This window comes from Lytechinus variegatus, chromosome 18 (assembly GCF_018143015.1).
Source record: "Lytechinus variegatus isolate NC3 chromosome 18, Lvar_3.0, whole genome shotgun sequence".
Classification (NCBI taxonomy): domain Eukaryota; kingdom Metazoa; phylum Echinodermata; class Echinoidea; order Temnopleuroida; family Toxopneustidae; genus Lytechinus; species Lytechinus variegatus.
Genome location: NC_054757.1, coordinates 13725801 through 13746413, shown reverse-complemented (window position 1 = coordinate 13746413; position 20613 = coordinate 13725801).

Genomic DNA, 20613 nt, shown 5'->3' with positions numbered 1-20613 from the left:
TGACTTGTAATTTTTGGACTAAGAAGAAAAAGTTTTAAATGCACAATAAGGCCTCTACTTTTCATAACTTTGGTAAATGTATATGTACAGTTTATACAAATTTGTAGCTTTTCATTTTGTGGCAATTTTGGTCGAATTTCCTCCAAAGGACAATGAATATATTCAATTCAATTCAAATTATACTTTCAAGATTGGGGTACCGAAATAGTTACAAACGTAAACATGAATGATGTCCTAGATACTATTAAAAACTTCCATTCGCTAGTTATTTCATGTAATATCAATAAATATGTTGAAATCCAAAATAGATTTGGTAAAATTATAGGTTCTACATGTACATGTATATAATACCTATTATGATTCATTTAGCAACATTCTGATATTACAATAGAAATGGAGTAACAGCAAATCAGATAGGAGAAAATACATTTTATTCAGATTGATACTGGCAATGCCAAGTCCATTATCTCTTCGTTACTACACACTTAATTGATGCACTAATGAGTGGGGCTATGCTTGACTGATACTCTGTCACTAATTACCCAAAAGATTAATAAAGCCCACTGTCAACATCATCTATTGTTTGTATAACCCATGGTTTGTTTACCAAGTGTATTATGCAGATGAACACTCCAGTGATATTGAGTGATGATTGACTCATGGTTGCTTTCCATTTTTCTGTCAATTCAAAATTTTTACATTTCCTACATTTGTGTTTTTAGTATTGTATTGTATGTTGTTGGTGTTGATAGTGTTGTAGTAGATTGTGGTGACCAGCTACGTGTACTGCTAGTGTCATGTAAATCAGTTGTAGAAACTCTCTGCATGGATGTTGTGGTATATTGCTTCTTTGACAAATTCTTCAGTGTTCTCAAGTTCTGAACTTTAATGGTTCTTATGCCAAAACATCGAGGGGAGATCGTCAATGAAAATTGAAATGGAAGTCCTTTGCTACGTGATATTTTCAAAAGTTTTTGTAGTTTCAGAGATATGAAAAGTATTTCAACTCAAGGGTAAATAGTTTACAAAATGTTTTCTCATTGTTGAAAATGTAGGCCTATACTGGAGCTAAGTGATGAAACAACTGTATATGTACTTTCACAGAACACATTTGACTTTTCAAAGTGGGATACAAGAATATCTTGAAAAAAAAACTACATTTTTAAAACAATATCCAAATAGAATTGTATTACATTGCAGGTATGTCCTTTACTTATTTGTTGTGTACTTGGGCAACAAGGGGTCCTGGAGCCCGTTGCAGAAAGAGTTGCGATCAACGCAACTCTAAAAATCATGTGTAACTTTATTTTCAACCAATCAACAGCGCGCATTTGGGACTTGCGATTGATTTTGGGGGTTTGCGTTTAAACGCAACTCTTTCTGCAACGGACCCCTGCTCTGTGGATGATTGTGACATCACAATGATTTTCATTCTGACAGCGTTAATATTAGGGACCATCAATATCATGTCAGTGCAACATATTGAAACATAAATCTTCTGGTGTTAGCCAGAGGGATAAGAATTTACTTCCTTTTGATGCAGTTAATCCAATATGATATGATATCTTTGAATGTTGATTTTGAAAGCTCTTCAGGTCACATGTGATATTTGATTACTAGTATCTGGTCACAGCTAGAAGAGCAGTTACAGATCGCATTCATAGCATGCTTAATGTCCTTTTGATGCTAATTCTATTCTATCTGTGTAGTTTGTACTGTTTGATTTCGAAAGCTCCTCAGGTCGCATGTGATAGGAATCTATGAAGATATCCGGTCAAAGCTAGAAAGGCATTACAGATCACATTCATAGCATGTGCAATGCCCTTCCAATGCTAAGATAATCTTTGAACTGTTTATGCTGAAGATCTATAAGGTCACATGTGATAGGAATGTTGTGGTAATGTTGAGGTACAGAAAGGGTTAAAGTCAATTCTAAGAATGCCTGATCTGTCAGCATCAGACAGGATCAAAGTCAATCTCATCCTGGACCTGAGCCTAACCTCTAAGAATAGTCTACTCTCTAAATTTTTAAACCTCATCCAAACTACTACATTTAAGGCAAAGTTTTAACCTGCATTTATATTCAGGAATTCAGTATTAATGTGTAGCCATCTAATTCACACAAAAAATGTGTCAGTGCACCAAATACATTCAACACTTTGTATGACAAAATATTGAAAATTAACAATTTTGTGACTCGCTTGCTTTGCTTGCTTCCAAATTGTCAAAAATAGTGCTCTGATAAAAACTTGGGCCCCTTGATGCTCCATCATCCTGATACACAACGATCGACCCATCTTCTGGAACCAAAAGCATAGGACGGACGAACTCTATCTCTGATAGATACATGTAGGGTGTGATCCATGTACTGCACCAAGGCTCTGAAAGATGGCTGGGGTCTGAAGTAAAGACTGTTGCATCCAGTCCAGATTCATGATCAGGTTCAAAGACAGAGGGGCTAGGTAAACATGCAAACAATCCCAAACTCTTGCTTTCAACATCTGCAGCTAACTTACAAGACTCTTCAGCAAGTGCATGGATTTTTTTATGGAGGAGAGCAAGTGCCCCCATCCCATCAAAAAAGAGAGAAGTCCCTTCTATTAGACCTCTCCCCCAGGATGTTGTTAACTATAATGCCCTCCTCCCTCACCCTCAAAAGTCACACTCGAACTCCAGCCCTGCAAATGAAAATCTTGAAATATACCAAATGAAATATTTTCAATTCGGTTTGGGCCCCATCCTCACTTTTGAAGGCATTCCAAGTTGCACCATTAAGGTGATTTTTTTGTTCACCCAACTTCAACTTGACATGTTCAGACTAACATGTTTGACACATTGAGTGTCAAAAAAGGATCCTGACACCTGCTACATAAATATCTCTATGTAGGTCCAGTTCATGTTACAGCAAATTTCTTTTGGGCACATTTGGTGCACGATAGCTCAGTCGATAGAGCGGGGGCTTTGTATTCTAGTGACCAGGGTTCGATTCCCAAGTGGTAATGTTCATTACCAGGTCCCTCAGAGAGGACCTTAAGGCATTGGTCCTCTGGTTGCTTGCTTACAAGCGTTGATGCTTCATAGCAATCAGGTATTAAAAAATCACTACCATTTTACCTATTAGCATTATTAAAAATTAAGACAACTCATGTGAAAAAAAAATCGCAACCCACAATCTCCAGGGCTATTGAGAGGGGTGCTGCACGAGCGTTGTTGGAGCGGTCGTGGAGCGGAGAGTCATCAAAATCATCACCACTCGCTACCGTTCACCATTTTCGATTTCGATTGTTATTTTTTTGTTTTCGATTTTTTCCCCAATTTTGTGAATGAAATTCGACCCTCTCTCCCTACCGCTCCACGACCGCTCCAACAACGCTCGGACGGTGTGACCAGGCCTTAAGGTGGCCTCAATGGCCTTGGATCTGTATTGTTGGCCCCTGTCCTATTCCAAAGAATCCAAATGACATCACCAGAGGAGTTACTCTGTGTCTTGAGACCAGTTGAACTGTGACTGTCCATGTTGTGGTCCTGATTTAGATTCCTATTGAAGCTGTGGAATTGGTAGCTTGGTTCCAGCAAACACCACCCCAATGCGAGATCCCATTCATGTTCAGTGGACTCTAAACCTCTTCCATTCATCCCAGCCATTGTAGGCTTATTTGCGGGTAAACAATACCAGGCTTTACAGGGGTTCAACACTCTCTGTTCGCACTGACTGAGCCAGTGCAATGACTGGTTGCTGATGTTTTCAAAATTAATCCTACCCTTCAAAAAAACAAATTCTAAAGAATGATTCAGACCAATTGAGAGAATCTGATGTGCATTAAATTGCATTTATATGGAATCTCCTGTTTGTTAGATTAAAGAGCTTCAACATTCTTTAGATGTTAGAAAGATATTAAAGTAAAACTACTCCAGTTAAGGTCTACCTCTCATGAGGGTGCTCTCATTTTCAAACTGTGGCCCAACACGGGTAATATGTTTGTGCTCAGCATTTGTTTGTGTAGTCCCAATCATGTATTCTTGTGTTGCACTTCATTCTCAACTCGGTCGACATAGTCATTTGCGTATCAATAATTTACACATCTTATAGATAATAACATTATTATATTTTATCATAGTGCTTAATACATCAAAATGAAGTCTCTATTAAAATACTTTGTAGAGGGGCCTTCAATCCGGTCATCAGATCCTGGCTTGCCTTCAGCTGCAACAACTTAACAAGGCATGCACTTTCTCCACTTCCTGGGGAGTATCCATACACACTTATCCCACTGTGCATTATTAAAGATAATCGCTATTCTTCAGTTATTTTGTGGCATTTCCTTCTATAAATCAAATGACTAGTTTCAGTGAAGTTAAAAACATGGAACATTTTAACTAAAAATAATGGGACTAGCAAATAATTGTGCCACGATGTCTCTTGCTCACTGATTTTTAAATCTTTATTTTTCAAGGACACTTCACAAAATGGGACAAGTGACTTCACAAGAGGCTATGGTATTGGTAAATAAAAATAAAACCATCGGATCAAGAACAGTGCAACTTGTGTGTAGTGGGATACGGACCAGTTGAGCGACTGATGTAGAATAATGAAAAGACCTTCCTACCGGGACTGGGTTTTAACTGGTTGACAACAAGATTATCGAGCATGCACTCCAAACCCCTTCACAGTTCACATGCATGGACAGATTGGATTTACACAGATAAAAGATCACAATGAAATATGTATTCTCTGAATAACAACTCTTATTCCTCTTTATTTTGTTCTATCATATGGATAGATTGAATGCAAGGAACAAAAGTTAACAATAAAATATATTATCTGAATAAAAAACTCGTATCCAGAGCTTTTTATAAAGGGGGAATAATCATATCGGATTTATAACCAATATTATTGTTCTGGCAGGTGTTTAAAGCATTCAGAGTCTGTATATTGCAAATAAAATGGAATTGCAAGAGTTTTATGTATTTACAAAAAATAATGATTGCAACGTAGCTGAAAATTTGGCAAAAGTCAGCCATGCAGTCCTTTAACTGAATGAAGATTTGCAAGATAAGAAATTTCATGTGGAGAGTTTACCTACATGTACATGTTTGTAATGGAACGTGGATGAGTACAAAGCAAATTAAAATCAGAGAACTCACTGAAGACAAATTGAAATGCAATTTTCATTATTTCATTTTGTAGTATGAAGTTTTTGAATATTTTGCATTGATAGTTGATATGAAAAATCTTATTCCATCAGTAACGGGTATAAATCAAATCTTGTCATCTGCATGCATGAAATGAAACTTTTTCCTTTTGTAGGCCTATAAATATCTACTCACATCTAGATTATAATGGACAATGGTTAAATATTTTGTCTTTGTGTGTCCTTCATCCATCTTTTTTTTAAAGAGAACTATTTGAAAAATATGATTAAAATAAATATAGCTAATATATATTTCATTGTCAACAGATTTAACCTTCATCATTTCACTCCCTTGGTGTGTATCCCCGGAATGGTGGGAGAATTTCATTTACAAGGTATTATATTAGTTCTGGGGCATTGGTTTCCAATACCAAAAATGGTGATTTATTCATATCCACATTTATGTGTTGTGGTATGTCGAGTTAGACATTCCCAGTACCACCATACCATGGGCCCTGTGTCTGGTAGCCTGTTATCAGTGCCACGTTACATCTGTTATAAGCTGCTGAAATCGTTCTATTTGATTGGTTAAGGACATGTTTTGTCATGGAAATGTAGTATTTAGTATAAAAATGTATATGAAACAGGAGTCACTACTGTGTATCCTTAACAAGAGGGATGCCTATAATAGTATGTTCTGTAATTAGAAAAAAAATACTGAGGGGCATTGCAAAGAACTTGCATCCCATCAATCATAATTGTTGCCATTACATGTATTTGAATGTTATTATTGATCTCTATAACTTGTTTCTTGCAACAGAATAGAAGGCCTATATAAGCTTTTGTGGTTAAAATTGATCCATCGATTGCAAACTTGTCACTTGAATTTCCAATTGATTGTAAGAGATGCTGCTGGCCCCAGGAACCTAGGCCCCTGGGCAGTGACACTTTGCTCACTTCACCAACTTTCTGATCACAAATGTTACTATTCAACAAAACAAGCGACCCCCTGGTCTAATCTAGGGCCTTACATCATCTTGTATTTTCTTAGTATTTATAATAGGCACAAATAGTCAGTGCAGGTAGGTGTTTCATAAAGCTGTTCGTATTAAAGTTAAGAGCAATTTTAAGAATGACTGGTGATCCTTTCTTGTGGTAAATGGTATATTAATTGGCGATGGTTTAAGCCTATAAGAAAGGTTCACCAGTCGTTCTTAAAGTCGCTCTTATAATACGAACAGCTTTATGAAACAGCCCCCATGTGCATACACATGTATTGTAGGGTATACATGACAAGAAATGAACAAACCGGAGCCAGAGTACAGAGGCAGAACCCCTTTGTTCCTGTCAAGACTCATCAAGAATAAGCTCCCCAGCCAAGTGCACATTGATCCTTGCGAAAAGCAAGCAATGTAATCTGAAAATAAATTGTCATCAGCCCAACAAGTGCAGGGGATCATAACACTGGCTTATCATTAAGCCTGTATTTGATCATGAACCTTCTCTCTGATATATGGCCGATTCATACCTACCAGATCAAGAAAAATATGGAGTATACTCTTCTCTGATTGGCTAAATCATGGGGAGCGTTCATGAAAGGACCTGTCTAATGTTTCATCTGACGAAGTCTGTTTTATCTGACATTTATCGATCATCGTAACAGTCAGACGGCATTGCTGCTCAGCCAATCATAATCAAGGAAAGTTGTTTGAACTAACAACTTTTCAGATGACCAAATCTAAAGAAACATTGTATTAAAGCTTTACTTTTATGGCAATTTCCATAGAATCTTAATTTTGATTTGCATGTTGAGCATAATTATAATTGCCATGGTAATTAATTTTGGATTGTAAATTAACCATATTTTACACAAATTTTCATGATGTTGGTGGTATGAATACGTCTGATATTAAAATGTTCAGTTGGTAAAACATGTTTATTCTTCCATATCAACAATAATAGACGTCTTAGCTTGCCTTGAAGCTACTAAACCGGAACACAAAAACATACTCTGACATTTTGAGCTCATTCATGATTATGTTCAATGCTGATTGTGCAGAGTATTTATTGCATAGTGATGTATGGCAGTGTCAAGGCAATCCCTCTAAAGCAGCTATGAAAGGTGATTAGGAAATGTTTTAATAAGAAAGTGGTATTCAGTTACCACCTGGTATTTACCATTTGCTTGTATATGAACTTTCATATCCAGTAAATGATTTGTTAATTTCAAAATGAGAATTAATCCAGCTGTATCTGTAATATTACAAACACAATTTTTCCATGTGATACATGCACACACTGATACATGTGTAGGCTACTTGAGAATAAAAAAATAAGGAAAATGTCTGAAAAATATCTTTAAAAAATTACAGTGAGTAATAAGTGGAAAGGGCTTGTAGCTTTGTAATTCTTATTTATGTCCTGATATCTTGAAATAAGATTTTGAAAACTAAACTTAAGCCTCAAAGAAATTTATCATGTACAAGAAAACAAATTTCTCATATTAAATATGTATGAGTCTTATGTTTGAAGTCATTGAAAGTGATATGGATGAAAAAAATGTGATAAAGTAAAAACGAATTTTACCTTTAGGAATTATGCTTTATAAATAGCAATGAATCAATTACTTGTAACTTTATTACTCGCCCTGTTTGGCTGTGAAAACCTGATTAATTTGTTTTCAGAGTAAAAGAATATAAAAATGGTGTGAATGGCTTTATGAAATACCATCCGTTCAAATTAAATTTACTTTGGCACCTCAATTGATAGCAATAGAAGTGTTAAGATATACCAGGGTTCCTCAAAGGATGCCTAATTGGTCATTGGAGAGGAATAGGATCTAAGACATGGTCCATATTTCTTGAGTTTGAGAGGAGCTTTCATCGACAGTAAGATGTCTGCGGCTCATTACCTCGATGATGAGAGCTCGTCAGTGCCGGGATGAGAGGATTGGAGATTGATGAGAGTCTCCTGCTATATACACAGACCTGTTCCCCCATCTTTCCATCTTGTCCTGTTTAATTGCTACTTTGCAAACAAAATGTTGATGGAATGACTAGTAATTGCTTCAGTGTATACCAAATATATGCAGCACATTTACCAATTCCCGACATGTCCTTTCTTTTCTCCACACATCTTTTTTTGTAAGATGGGGGGCCGTGGTGTTCACTGCTAGGGATCAGTGAAAAATGCCTAGAACCTTTTTATGGTGCTTCCATACTGAACCCTATGGTCCAAAAATGAGTGTGTGTGTGTGGGGGGGGGTGGTCCTTATTATCTTGAACTCTTGTTATACAAAAGCTAGAGTACTACTTATAAAGGGCTGCTATTCGTTTAATTCATTATGGAAAGCAGCCAATTTGGCCATGATTATTGTGCACAATGATATATGCATTGGCATGCTTTGACCAGGGCCATAATTTTACTATTGCCTCGCTAGAAGTATAATTAGTGTATATAAAGCAAATATTGATTGCTCTTTTATTTGGGAAATAGTAAAAACATAACATCTCAATTATCTTGAGACTATATGCTTACTATCTTGCGTATTTACATTTGGTCTATGGGGAGGGGGTAGGCCTATATACATAGCCTATATATATAGTCTCAAACTTACTTCAGTGCAATATTTTACCTATTCTCTCATGAGCATTCACAGAGTTAACAAGGACTATTAGTCAAATGGAAGATTTATTGATGATTATTTTCTTCTCAGTGAATTTTCAAAATTTCAGGACTTGAGTTACAAATCAGATCTGACATTAAACAATGATTTAGGATTATGTGCTTGTAATTAAATATAACTTGGATTTTGCAATGAAAGAAAAAAAAAGCTCTGAAATTCCGTGGGTGATTCATTCCCTTGTATCAAGATATTGTTCAATTAAAGTGCATTCTGCTGATTTAGGCCTACATAAAAAATCTAAAGCATTAGAATATTCCAAGCCCTAAAAATTTTTGAAAGCCCATTCTAAATGCAGCGAAGCATTCTTGAACACACTACAGTTGCAGCATAAGATTTTCTATTTTGTTTGTGCCCCAACAAGTTTGCATTTTTCCTTTGTGCCGTGCATGTGCAAACAAAACAATCGTAAAAGCAAAACGAATGGAGATAACTGACGATGAATCAAATGTTTGCATTCCCAATCAGGTCCGGTATACAATATCTCTTTTCGGTAGGGTCACTTATGGAGTACTTGTCAATAGGGTTATTACTGTACTGGGAGCTAGTCACCTTCAAAATTTGAATGATGCTTAATATCTTAAAGCCCTCGTTCTAGTCAGTCAATCTGCGTGCCGCATCTGACGGAATCTGATCATTTGCGAGTTACATGTTCCAGAAATGATAAAACCACTCTGTGTTTGTCAAAAAGATTTTATTCTATTAACTGTAGATAACATGCTGTCAGAAATATTCATGTATTTCCTTGAAAGTATTTCCAGACATTGTTAAAGAATGTAGTACTTAGGTACATTCTAGATTTCTAATTCTCGAGTAGCTTTATAGCCTACACATGCAGTTTTAATGTGTATTTCAAGGATCCCTGCTTTTATAATGGTTGATTTGTTACGATTTTCTGCCTACCAGTCAGTACCAGTGATATTGTTATCATTCACCTTTCTTCAATCTTTTGAATTTTCCTACTTTTTAAACAGTGTTTTTTTTTTAAATAATGTGAACAATAGGGGTTATAATCAAGAGGAGTCACGTTTTTAATGCAATTATTAATGACATATAGGGCTGACAAAATACACAATAAAATTTAATGCATCACCACACCTCCACACCTTTTAATGATTGTATGATTGCGATGCTTGTTCTATAAAATGTCAAAATAGCATGTCTTTATTTGTTTCTCATTTCTGAGGATGCCCTTTAATATTGATCCTACTGATGAAAACCTTAATTTTTTTTATTTTAGGGACATTCTTCTGTAAACTTTTTTTCCTGGAACTCAGCAAATTATCTCTATATCTGCTGTCAGAAAGGCTGGGAGGTGCAGTACATGGACTTATATTACAGCCAGAAGTGTTTGGGAAATGAAATCAAGAATACCCTAAGGGATATTTTAATTAGATATTTAAGGACTGTCCTTTCATATATATTGGAATTTGATGTTGACGATAACTGGCCATCATAATATGTCATGCTTATTATAGGCCCCTAATTAGGCTCATTATCATTATATACCACCGTCTTTATTTTTTACTTTCAAGGAAGCGTCTTCAATGCAAATATCCCTCAGCGTCATCTCAAATATCAACAAGAGATTGAAAACATTCTACGTGTGTTGGGGATATATAAACAAGATGTCATTTCTCCCCCATTCTAATCTGAGTGATGGCAATTACCGGGTCTTCACCGTAAACACAAGAGACATTTTCATTTTCACGAGGGGCTGAGCAGTGGTAAACCATAGGCATAGTTCTTTCTCCGGAATCGGAAATAAAAGGGCATGATTTGTATATTGTACAATGCAATACACGATATATCATGTGAAGATTTGTAGAAATAAATTGTTTATTGCCTGTTTTTAAGTGAGAAATATCTTCTCCGGAACTGAAGTCTATTTTCCCCCTCATATTTGGAATTAAAATAATTGTGTGATAAATTTTCTGAGAAGTCAACTCTGCCTTCCATTGACATGAGGAAGCTCCAAATCATATATTTCCAAAATTGATTTTTTTTTCAAATCTGGATATTTTCTATAAATTAGGAGTCACATTTTCCAATTTCCAAAATATAGATGTCTCTAAGCAAGTGATTATATATTTCCACACAATAGAATGATACATTTTCCTCATTTACTGAGAAACTCATTCTGAAGGAAAATATTAATGATGCTCATATTTGGACTATTAATCCATATTCTATTCTTATTTAAATTTTTTATACATGTAACTAGTGAACCATGCATGCACAGACTTTAACATGTATCATGAATCATACATACATTCCGACTCCCAGTACTTTAATGTAATTTTGTACTATCCTATGCTACAGTGAGTAAACTCCCAGATTTAATCAATTTTATGAGTTTTATTCATTTCATAGCGGAATTCATATTAACACAAGGAGTCTGTCGGCCTTGGATGGTAGGCACTGCTTTGTTGATTTAACTTTGCGTCAAGACCGGTTAATAACAAAATGTACATGTAGTTCATTGTGCGTGGAAGGAAGGTGAATTTCACATTTGACATATTGGTTTCAGTTTTATGGGAACGACTGCATGAATATATATTTCTTTAGTGAACCCATATCTTGGTAAAGCATGAGATGTGTGACCAACATCTAATGATATTTATATCATATACATGTATTACAATAACAATACCTTTATCCACACTTTACTTACACATCTTATTTAATATTTTATTGAAATCAAAGTTAATAAATAATCATGTATGAGCTGTCTAAGACTAAAATTGATATTAAAAATATGAATTATATAATTATGCACATAGCAAGTGAATAACCACAGTCGTAGAAATGTTTAAAATATATGAGATTAAGTGGTTTTACAATCATTGTAACTATTACAGTAACTTTTAAGAATGATCAAATTATTTTTTAAAAAGATTGGATATTGACCTAGATAGTTTGCAGTTATTATCGCACCTGTAATTACATTTAAGAGTTAATGGATCCAGACTCATTTGTAATTTAAGAAAGGTATATTATAAGGAATATATATCTAAAGTGCCTTTATGTGATTGTAATTGTAATAATTAGGATACAATCAATTACTTTGCTATAATTATGATCAGTAAGATGAACACATCATAAACCATACGTACATAAGTCATATGCCTTGCAACAGATGTTCATTTCTATAGTCCTAGAAATCAGTTAGCAGTAATGATGATAGTTTTGTCTGTATTTCCTGTTTTCTCATTCAAATACAAATCTTTTCTTCATATTAGAGAGAGAATGAGGGATTTTATATGATGTTATCAAAGTTGGCATTTCAAATGAAGTGAAAAATGCTCAAAACAATTTCTCAATACTAACTCATGCAACTGAGGCCTAATTACTAATCACTTTCAATTACTTACGGCAGTCATTAAACGACAATGATGTAACGCGATGTGTTTGTTCAATCGGTCTTTTTATTTCCCTTCTCCGATCCATCTCATCCGGTTATGTGCCGTCCGCTTGTCATCGTTAATCCCGCATCTCGTTCGTCTTCATCCGACGTCGTTTCATCCAATCATCATTAGGCATGTTGCTAAGGGGAGGTCGATTGGCGATTAGTTAACTCAAATGTAGCTTTTCACATTCCAGTGCATTCGTTTCCACAAGTGCTTCTATATACTGAGTGCCCTGCGTTGGGTAGTTTGGAACGAAATCTTCCTCTTTTTTCATAATGTATGTGTTCTTCAAACAACTAAAGCATACAAAATAGAAATATTGTCATTATTTCTAATTTTATCACATTTTGAAAAGGAAAGTGAAAAAACATACAAAGCTGTAATCTGTAGAATCGTGATTTGCTCTAACCACTTCTTTCTTTGCATATAATTAAATAAAATACAAGAAATCTATTTCGTTATGGAACACAATAGTATTGTCTTTGGCATAATGAAAGATATCGGTATTGTTTTAATTTTCCACATGTTCATAATGGTTGTGACATACATGTGTATGATAATTGTTCATTTTTATCATTACAGAATAGCGCAGAAAGAAATAATATTTGCAGAGCAGATTTGCCAATATGACATATGAAATCTAACTGGAAATACACAATTTTGATGTGATTTGATGACATTAGATACAAAACACATCCATAATATTGCAATTACAAGAACAATATATCTGAATTAGTAGAATAGAGAAAAAGGGATAAAAAGATTTTAACTAGAGAGATGAAGTGAGAGAGAATGTGATCCAGATTTTTAGAAAAATAAGGTTTACCAAGGTGGAAAGAGATTGTAATTCTTATATTTTTTTGGTAGTTTTTACTTTTTTCAACATGAAAAGTCACTAGTCCCAGTGAAAGACTATTAACCATGCACCTCGTTCAAAATTATTGAAAAGTGTTCCTTCTATCAAGGTGGCGAATCCAGATACACTGTTAGAAAATTTATCCTTAAAATAAAAGAAGTTCCTGCAGCAGAGTCTCGAGAACACTTGTAATCTTACCAGATTTCGTAATCTTACAGAAAATTGGTATTTGGTGTATGGAACCTTACAAATTTCCTTTTATAAAACACCCTTTTTCCCCCTTTTAAACAGAACTGTTCTGTTCAATTGCAGAAAAAAAATCCTGTTTTATGAATTTACAGAATGATTCTGTTATTGCTTTTTGCAAAATCTTCTTTCTTTTTTTTCTGTAAAATCAGGGTTTTTTAACAGTGTAGGCAGTTGGGAAACCTATTCAAATCAATGACACCAGTAGAGACTTAACAGTGAAGTAGATGAGAATAAAGGGACGAAAGAAGCAACTGGTTGGAATCAACAGAGATAGGGTCTTGGCGGGACATATCTTCCATTCTTTCATTAACCATCGATGCGATCGGCCTTGAGATATGAATGAATGAAGCTCTAGTGGTATGAGTCACCGTAGTAAGCTCAGTCACTACCCGCCGCCGAGCATCACACCAATCAGGAGACGGGTGGTCAGTAGGGGGTGAGATTTAAAAATCGTGATGCAAGGTTGGTGGAAGATCTGAATACACAAATAATCAATGGGATTCCAGTCGCACTGATCACCATCATTCATAGGAGATCATACTATGTCTTTGATTGCTCTGATCATATCAGGTTTTGGGGGTTCGTTTTTATCTTCCATGATCATAGGACGAGTAGGCACTCGGTCATAGCAGGGTATTGTTTGTAGGAACAAATCCCTGATCAGTGCGACCATCTTTTGCAACCAATTGCCAAGATTGAATTGCCATTTGGGCTAAAGCCATTTAGTCTAAAGCCATTTGGTCTAATGCCACTCTTTGTAATCCCACTTCATGTAACACCTGCTTGGTTTTATCTGATATGTGATTCTATTTGGTCCACAGCCAGTTGGTCTAATAACCATTTTGTCTAATCTTCACTTTGCCTATTCACCATTTTGTTCCCCTGCATGGAAATTAATTTCTACAGGTTTTTATTCTATATTTGCTATCCAGTGGCAAATACCATGTTTGCTATGCTCTGGAGACAATTAAATTGAAGGAAATTATCTTGAATGGAAGTTGATAGTAATGGTAGTTTTACCATAATTGTAATTCTTAAGCAATGTGACAAAGTCTATTTCAGTTTAGTTATGTAAAAGTGAGTCTTTAACTCAACTTACTTTAGTAACCACTGAAACTAACTTGCAATAGACCAAATGGCTGTAAGATGAAATGGGCGGAGTGTAAATAAACTGACAATGAGATTGTTTACGATCATTCAAGTAAATGACAATTGGCTAAATGGTAGTAGAAGAAAGTGGTTATTGGACCAAATGGTGATAACCATGATGGGGGGTAGACCAAATGGGTTGAACCATTACCATGGCGATGTTAGAGAGCTGGGGAATTAGACCATTCATACATCATATATTCATACATCTGCCTGGGTATATCATTGATTATTAGTGGATGATGTACTTTGCTGTTTAATATGTCAACATCTACCAGAGATTAAAAAGCACAATATTCAATTAAGGAGGGTGGATGTGTTTTGATATGGGTAATTCAAGGATAAAATCTTGAAACCGTGCTTATTAGAAACATAGACATTAACCATTGGCTCATCGTTTTCATTTTCAGTTAAGGTTCAGTTCGGTTATGTGGCACCAAATGTTTGAGTTTTGTGGCAAGGAGAGCATTGACATGGAACAGGAGAAAATGTCATGAAACAAATAATAAGTATTTCTCCTGAAAACTGTTCTAAGCTACTAAAATGCAACTCGAGAAATTAATGAAGACCTTACAAATGGCAATTCTGATTGGTTGAATTTCAAAAAAGTTTTGTTTGATATTTGGAGATGCATTTGATTGCAACTCTTTTTGCAATAAGCCCTTGTTAATAGATTGTCGTGTGAACCTATCTTTCGGGTTCTTTCAGGGAGTAAATGATGTTTGAAGTAAAGTTATCTTAATGTTTATAGACTGCCATGTGAACCTACTGGATTATATCTTTATTGTGAATGAGGTTTGAAATAATGTTATCTTGAAGTTTACCTGCTGCGTGAATCCATCTTTCCGGTTCTTTCAGGTACTAAATGAGGTTTGAAATAAAGTTATCTTAATGTTAACAGACTGCCGTGTGAACCTATCTTTTAGGTACTTTCAGGTAGTAAGTGAGGTGTGAAATAGGGTTCACGAAGGTACGACCCCTGGATCACATTGACTGATCTCCCACACAGCTTCCGCTTTCCATCAGGGTCTATTTTGTCCCCAAGTAAAATATACCTGTTATCCTTTCTCCAATCAGAAAACACTGCTAAGCCATGTCCTTTTGTGAAATGATTATACCTGTATTAAAGGTAATGTATATACCTACTTTATAGGCAGTTATGGACTTGTATGTGTTAAACAAAAAGGCATTTAACAATACATGAATGAATAAGACCCAATAAATGATGTCAAAGTCGCACAATGAAACCACATTTGGCACAGTAATGTTCAGGGAGATGGGGTCTGGTATGTCATTCAGTGTATAGCTGTGGAGTCTGTTTTTACCTGGTTTTTGCCAAAACATCATTTTCTCTTTAATCTTGTAATAAGTGGCTTAGATCCTATCTATAATTTGTGATCACCAGAGGAAATAATGGACTTACAAAATCTCCACAGGTAAATCTTGTTTACAGATTTGGGCTCAAACCTGCATTGCTTAGCAACCCTGTGCGATTACCTTGATGCCAGCTGAAGTCTTTGGATTAAAACGGCTCCGCCAAAATAACCCCATCCTTGTTGGAATAATAAAACAGAATATTGAATATGAACTTTCATAAAAGATTGGTCCCGAATCATTTGGCCTCATCATTTGTGGTTAAGGGGAGGGTTTTGGGTCTTTTTGTTGGTGCTAATTCGGTACAAATCACTCCAATCTTTTATGTTTGGTCTTCATACAGGGTAGAATTGCCTCATGGTGAACTCGCCTGAGGCATATTAATTGAACAACGGATTCGCACAGTATGCATTTTATATATAGACCAACAAGCAGACTTAGACTAAAATACTTGAATGGAGTGAAAGGTAATAGTCCTTGTCGTACTCGTAGAAGTTTTTAATCAAATGCTTTGATGCATGGAAAATATCATGGAAATCTAGATCGAAATATCATTCAAAAAGCTTTCCAACGCTAACTGAAGTTTTTCCATGGCTCATTTGTAATGGCCAAATCAGCGATTATTGCTTGTGATCATTTAAAGTGTCTCTTAAGCGGGAAAAGGATAAAAGACTGTATCTTAATTACTTCTGCTTCCTGCTTCAGAGGCGGATGGTACTTACATGTATTAAAAACTTAACATAACATTATCATGTAATGACTCCTTGATATTGCTTGGAGCGATGCTGTTGCGTATATGCTATCTACTTTTGATCACATAGATATGATGAGGCTTTGACATGATGGTTATTCACAATGCAATGATTGAAGTTGCCTTCTAGAGAAATCCCCCCAAAGTTGCTTTTGAAAGAACAGGTATATATGCAAAGGATTCAAGAAAAAAAATGAAAATGTGTTTCCCACCATTATTATTCCTGAAAAAAGCTGGTAAAATAGGAGATTTTAGAAAAAGCTTTGTCCTCAGTGTACCATAGTTTCCCTTCCTTGTGGTTGTTGTATATCAAATGGATTTTAACTCCTCTAATATTTTTTATTTCAATTTTTATTGATCAAATAAAACAGAATTACAGAAATCAAAACAATAATTACAATGTATTTACACGATTACACAAAGCAGCATTAAAAATTAAACAAAGAGAACCAAACGTATTTCAATCATTGAAATCAAATCCTATTTTTTTTAATGTAGAGGAAGTTTGTTCTTTTTAACTCCTAATTGATATTCACTTAGTCAAAGAACTCTGCGAAATTCACTGCTCGAAGTTGTTTGAAAGTGGGGGGTCTGACTAATACCAAAAATATCACAATCAGATGGTAACTACTCTTATTTTTCGTACATGCTATTTGAAAAAGCGGGGTTGAAGCAGCTCTATGGTTGAAGCTTCCCTTCTGCATACATGCAGTTGTACCATGGAGCTATTAAACAAAGTACTGCACCCCATTGCAGACAAGTCAGGGGCTATACATTTCATCTATTTTTTATGTTCCGATCATCCTTAAGTCTTAACCTTAAGAACCGTCTGTACAAGCACTTCATGAACAGTACCCCGATGGCAGTCATCGCCATCGCTTCAGGTTTACCTAGACAATATGAACTTGTGGCTGTACTTGAGTGGCAATGTTTGTCCTTTGGTCGTTGCATATGCAACGGTGTCTTGGGTTGGGGACCATCCACGGGTGGCAATGTTGATGACTGTACAAAGCTGGACTGTTTCTGGGCTCGGGGAGTCAATATTGACCGGGGAGATAAAGAGCAAATAAGGAGGGTGTCTGTTTTTATATCAGGTGTCATAGTGACATCTTACTCAATTTCCTCCTAGCTGTAAACGATGGAAGGTTGGTGGGGGAACAGACACTCCTCTGGGAGTCTCATGGCCCTGTTTCATAAAGATCTTTATGATGGTATCTTTGCAATTATTGTAAATACCATGTAAACCTTGATTCTGATTCGCTGCCGAGTTCTGTTACCATGGTAGATGCCATATTGGCAGAGTTATCAGTCAGTTTTATTGGTATAACAATTGTCCATGGTATGACTAACATTTCAGAAGGACATTAATTTTTGATAGTAAGAGTTGATGTGCTTATTGTGTGCTATCAAAAAGGAATAGGCTATCATAATGACATTAACACTTCTTGTTAAGATGGAGTCTTGTGATTTGTTGTTAATTGTGTTTTTTGGCATTCTCGAAATCTGTATATTAAATGGAGAGCCTTCTATTATACTTGAGCCATTTCTGTCCAATCTTCAGAAATGGTTACGGACAAAACAGAAAGTGAGGAATACATATTTGTCAAGTGAGCTGAGCAAAGAGCAATCTTCACCATCACCTTCTACAAATCCTCGCCTCCATCTCAGTTTACAGAGCGTGATGATATATAGTAGAGAGCTTTCCTCAATACAGGGGAGTGTTTCATGAAGTGTTTTATCCTTGACTTTCACTGACCACCATTATAAGCTACTGAAATCGTGGCATTTGATTGGCCGAGGCCATATTCGTCAGCGTAATTCACAGACAAGACACTTCATGAAGCTTTCCCGAGGCTCTAGTCTTGTATGAACAGTATGGCTTGCTTCTTGGTGATATCATACAGCGTTTGATTATATTCCAGTCACGTCGGAAACTCACCAAAAACACATGTACGTACCCGAGTGACTCCGTTATTAAGTTCCCCAAATGGGGAAAAGGGGGAAGTGCTCAAGGAAAGGGGACAATAGATGTGCACTCTCCACCAAACATTATGTCTGCTGCTCTTTTTGGTTGATGAATGAAGCTCTTTGCTGAATGATGTTGGCTCTCTAAAGAGTAGCGAGAGATCCGTGCTTGCATGCATGATTCTCAAGAATGGTGGAACATTTCAGAACTTTTTAAATTGTTATATTACATAGTTAACAGTCTAAATGAAGGAATACTCAAAAGAGATAAACCCTTGTTGTTTTCTAACTCAGATTGGAGCAAACTAATGTAATTACTTTATATACAGATTACTCCTTATTACCTTATTATGCTTAAAGAGAAATGCCAGTAGTTGCAGTAAACACTGATTTTATGAGAAAGTCTGTAAAACCAGGCTTAATTGTCAGAATATCATCAAGGATCTAGATCTGGTACAGTTACATAAACTGAACTTTGTGAAATCTTGAAATCTTTGCTGAAAAATGTTCACACTGAAGATCACCAACACAGATAGGCACACGTGGGACAGTGTATTATTATTGCTGGAATAAAGACCCGATGGAATTGACTGATTGATTGATTTTATTGATTGATTTTATTTGTCAGGTAACTGTGAACAAGTACATGAAAATATGAACAGTAGTGTGTACCTTGACAGGATTGCCCATGAAAGCCGATATGGCTTATTTCCAATGGGGTCCTTACATCAGTAATTGACAACAATGTACATATATGAAAAACACCTATAGAAATCTACAAACTACATCAATTAAGTCTAGACCACTAAAATTACACGAAGAATTGTAAAACTTAATATATAAAAAGACAAAAACAAATAAGTTTGCCATGAAAACCATTTACGCAAAATATGATTAAAATAATTGTAAAACATGTTGAGTAAACGATCATTACTTCTAGGTTACATATGAAAATTATACTATAATCAGTTTTTAAATAGCGCAAAATGCATCGTAACTAATACAAGATTCATGAATCGTAAAACCTAAGATATGAAAAAGTACAAATAAGTTTGACATCAAACTTTCACGCAAACAACAAAAGATGATGATAAAATGTAAAACAAGTTGATTATTAAAATAAATCATAACTAAATAGTTATATATAAGACTACATGATATACACATGAAATTAGAAAGAATATTTAACATTACAGAGTGGGGACAATCTTTAAGTGTTGTTTCAATACTCTTTTAAATTGTGTAAAAGTCTTAACCGATTTAACATGATTAGGGAGGGAATTCCAAAAATGTATACCATTATAATAAAATGTGTTGCCAATTTGACCTTTTCTCATAGGTACAACAAAGTTAAACAGACTATTTCTTGTTTCATGCCCGTGAATATTAGATGACCGTGTAAAGTTTTTTGAGATGTAATGATATTCGTTTGAATAGAAAATTTTATGAACATGGTGAAGTATAAGTTGTTGCGACCTCAAGTCTATGCGAAGAAGGCCAGCTTTTTCGATTTCATTCTTCCCAACATGTGTTCTTGGGTGTAAGCAAGTAATAAATCTAACAATCTTATTTTGAATAATTCTAAACTTTTTTTGATCAACCTTTCCAAGACTGCAGTACCATGCTGCGTTTGCATAATCAAATAAACACTGTATTAATGAAAAGCTTAAAATGCGTCTGGATTTCGTATTCATGCAATTTTGATACCGGTATAGTAATTTCAAGCGAGCATTAGCTTTTTTGACAATAGAGTCAACCATAGATGTACATGAGAGATCACTATTTAATATCAGGCCTAAATACTTCACGGAATTCTGTCTCTGAATTAATTGATTGTTATAGTATATATTGAAATCATCTGTATGCTTAGACCTAGCCCGCGAACAAAACAAAATACTTTCGGTCTTACCAACATGTAAGCTAAGCTTATTATCTGTCATCCATTTAACACAATTTGATAATTCTAAGCTAAGTTTTTCACCGATCAGCTTAGGACTTGTATCAGAATAGAGTAAAACACTGTCGTCTGCATATAAAAGTAATTT